The sequence below is a fragment of the Giraffa tippelskirchi genome, chromosome 8, assembly GCF_054371585.1.
Source record: "Giraffa tippelskirchi isolate mGirTip1 chromosome 8, T2T-mGirTip1v1.2.pri, whole genome shotgun sequence".
NCBI classification, from domain to species: domain Eukaryota; kingdom Metazoa; phylum Chordata; class Mammalia; order Artiodactyla; family Giraffidae; genus Giraffa; species Giraffa tippelskirchi.
The window spans coordinates 113,509,962-113,513,715 of record NC_137282.1 but is presented as its reverse complement, the minus strand read 5'-3'; the positions used below and the strand labels follow the sequence as shown (position 1 = coordinate 113,513,715).

Genomic DNA, 3,754 nt, shown 5'->3' with positions numbered 1-3,754 from the left:
TTAAGACTGAAATTAGAGCTCTTTGCCCTGTGAAAACATTTGTCAATAATGACAGTACATTTTTTAAAACGTGTAGGGAAGCAAAAACTGAGTTTGTCCTCGAAGACGTGTGCCTCGGGTGGCAGGCAGAGGAGCCGTGCAGGAGCGGGGAGGACAGCCGTGGGACTACAGCGGTAACGCGGGCAACCTCGAGGGCGCCTGGACATGAGAGCTGGTTTTGGAAGTGATGAGAAGTGGGTCTATTTTGAGAATTGTTTTGGTTTAAAAATGGACCTGTTTCTTAATTTGCTGATGAATCAAACACATGCTATGAGAAAATGAGAGGAGTCAAGGATGTCTCCAAAGTTTTTGACCTGAGCTAATGGAAGAATGAAGTTGCCAGTAACCAAGATGGGAAGAGCATGGATGGCACTGGTCTGGGGGTAAATCAAAGGTTTGTTTTTGGAATTGCCAAATTTGGAAGTCTCCTTGACAAAGAAGTATGCCGAGTAGGTTGTTGGATATACAAGTCTGCAGTTAGGGGAGAGGTCCAGGCTAAAGATTAAAATTTATTTCCTTTTAAAAATTTTTCCTGTATGATGATGGAGGTAGGGGTGGTAGTGTTGATAATAATTATGGTTAAAATGGTTAGCACTTATTGTTTATTGTGTGTTGAGTACTGTGAAAAATATTTTATATATGTTATTTCATTTAATATTAACAACTACCATGTAAAGCAAATACTTTCATGACTCCCTTTTTAGAGATATGAAAACTGAGACTTTGAGTAGAGAAGTAATCCAAGGTCATACAGCTATTAGTTGTTCAGGCATATGAAACAAAGTCTCAGAATTTGGGGGATATTATCAAATATCTACTGAGCACTTTCTAGCAGATGGTCACTCACTCCATTATTCAAAAGACATGTATAAGTACCTGCTGCTCCCTAACCCTTAGAGTAAGTCCTGGGGCCCAGACATGGGGCAAGACAGCTCACTTCTCTCCGTTTTCGTTCACCAGGACACTCTGGGGAAGGGTTGTTGCTGTTTAGTCACTAAGTCGTGTCCGATTCTTTACAACCCCATAGACTGTAGCCCTCCAGCCTCCTCTGTCCATGGGATTCTCCAGGCAAGAATACTGAAGTGGGCTACCATGTCCATGGGGAACGGTGCTGCTGGGCAAGTGACAGAATGGGTCCAGAATGGGAACTGGTTGTGTCACCCGAGGACAATGAGCCTTTCCTAAGCCTCTCTGATGAGCCCAGGTGTGACCACCTTTCATTTAATCCTTAAAAAGCCTTTGGAGGTCAGAGGTTATTGGCCCATATTACAGATGGGGAAACTGAGGCTTAAAGAGCTTGGTAACTTACCCACAGTAAGTAAGTCACAAAACTAACAAGTGGCAGAAGCAGGTCTTGAACTCAGGTCTAGATGACTCCAAGTCAAGTGCTTTATCTACCGTCCTCAAAAATCCCTCTCAAACCTCAGGTCTTTACTGCCCTCCTGGCTTGGAATCCTCTTCCCAGCTTACCTCTCAAATAGGTTGTATCACTCAGGTCCTAGGTTCACCAGTCACCCCATTAGAGGGGCCTCCCTGATCAGCAAAATCTAAAGGACCCCCTCTTAATATCTCACCTGCAGAGCCTTCATCCTTATCTCTTAATTATTTATACACCCCAGCACCACCATCGTTAGCCACCTGAGAGCGGGAACCTTATCTAGCACCCCGAAGCATCCCTGGGCCTGTAGAGAGTCAATAAATATTTGTTGAATGAATGAATAAAAAAAAATGAATGAACGAACAAAGGAACAAATGGACTACTGCTTAACCTAAAAAGCCACAGTCAAAAAGAAGGTGATTCTACCGTATTTCCCTTGGCAGTGCACATCCATTGTTTGGAAGATGAAGACACCTCCCGAGCCCATTAAGGGGAGCAGAGGCTTGGCTGGACCCCAGGCTCTTCTCCAGCAAGTTCACCCTGCAGAGCCCCAGGAAAGTCCCCAGAAGTGGGCAGCCCTCCCACCTGCTCCTCAGAAGGCAACCTGTGGAGAAAAACAGCCCCGGGTGACCTGGATCCACCCGGCGAGGTGTGGGAAACCTGAGCTGGGCTGGCGCTGGGCGGGGCCACCCCACACGGCCTCGGCTTTGTTTGCCTCTGTGTATGGCAACCAGAAACCACCGAGCCAGCAGTTCTCAGAGGCCACCTCCCGCACCCCCCGCCCTTCACTTTAATCTCCTAAACTGATTTGTCAGCAGCAGGAAGTGACATGACAGCTTTCCTCACAAAAGGGAAACTCCTCCGCGTTTCCATGGGGATGGAGGCTACTGTGTGATCACAGATTTATATAATCTTAAAGGTGTACACACCATGATGTCATCTGCCAGGAGCCGGGGGGGGCGGGGCGGGGGGGGGAGGCCGGAGGCTGCAAGTCTAAAGCAAATTAGCTGCGATTTGCAAAATTCCAAAGAAAGGAGAGGATGCGGTGGAAGCATCTGGGGTTGGCAGTCTCCTAATGGAATAATGGGTGCCTGGAAACCACAGGAAAGCATAAAGTATGCATTGATGCATATTCTACGTCCTAGAATTAGAGGGCTGGGAGGAAGCTTACCCATTAGATCCAGTGCAAACTGGTCATTTTCTGGGTGGGAAAACTGAGCCCCAAGAACCGCTAGTGGTCATCAGGAGAGGGGAAAGGAATCTGACGTTTTTCCAGGGCCCACAACCTGCCAGGCACTTCTACATTATAGAACCTATCTTCCCCTCCCAGGTGAAGTCCAATAGGTTTTATTATTTTCATTTTACAGATGAGGAAACTAAGGCCCAAAGGGATAAATGGTTTTTCCACCTCAATATCTCGGGGTAAAACCATGGTGACATCTGGTTGGCTACAAAGCTCACCTTTTCCTCACTCCCATGAGCTGTCTTTTGGACTGAACTGGGGCTTCCTTCCCTAGCCTTTTTACACACCCACGTTCCCATCTCTGCAAGACCGTTTACTTGCTATATGACCTTGAGCTACAATCAGAGGGCTGTCACTTCACCTCTCTGAGCCTCTGTTTCCGCCTCTGTAAAATGGATTTTGCTTTAAAGGTTAAATTTCATCCTATGGAAAGCAGTTAGTACAGTGGGTGGCACAGGGCACCAGTTCTAAAACTGACAGCTGTTATTACATTATCAGTATTAAATGATTGAGTTGTCCCTATGTCAATCTTCCAGCTGTGAAACATTTTAATAGCTTAAGCATCTTTCTTCTCATCTTAGGTAATTTTTATCTTGACTTCCCTAGTGGCTCAGACGGTAAAGCGTCTGCCTGCAATGTGGGAGACCCGGGTTCAATCCCTGGGTTGGGAAGATCTCCTGGAGAAGGAAATGGCAACACACTCCAGTATTCTTGCCTGGAAAATCCCATGGACAGAGGAGCCTGGCAGGCTACAGTCCATGGGGTCGCAAAGAGTCGGACATGAACTGAGCCACTTCACTTCATCCTTCCTAAGAAAAGCAGTCTCAGGCCCAAAGTGACATTTTCTGGAGGGCCTGGAGACCAGGAATTGAACACACAAGGAGGAGGGGTTACTATGCTGTTGTCCCGGCTGGAGGGAGGTTAAGTAGCTTGCACTGGGATAAGTGAGTGAATTGTTTTCACTGGCGGCTCCCTTAGGCAGCCACTGTATTTTTCCACTGTGTGGATCACACTGGAGATTAATTCTGGTTCAGCCGGTGCCTACCAAGCAGAAAGTGATGGCCCAAGCTCACAGCGTTGCCAGCCGTGGCATC

The 3,754-nt window shown here is 47.0% G+C and overlaps 1 long non-coding RNA gene across 1 annotated transcript; it reads right to left on the bottom strand.

The window, feature by feature from the left end:
- Positions 1–531: 531 nt before the first annotated feature.
- LOC145517606 (uncharacterized) lies at positions 532–2,216 on the bottom strand. The gene is made up of 2 exons (XR_014062188.1): positions 1,844–2,216; positions 532–1,721 (listed from the first exon to the last, which is right to left on the bottom strand). It is a non-coding gene; the product is annotated as an uncharacterized LOC145517606 (long non-coding RNA).
- Between the last annotated feature and the right edge of the window lie 1,538 nt (positions 2,217–3,754).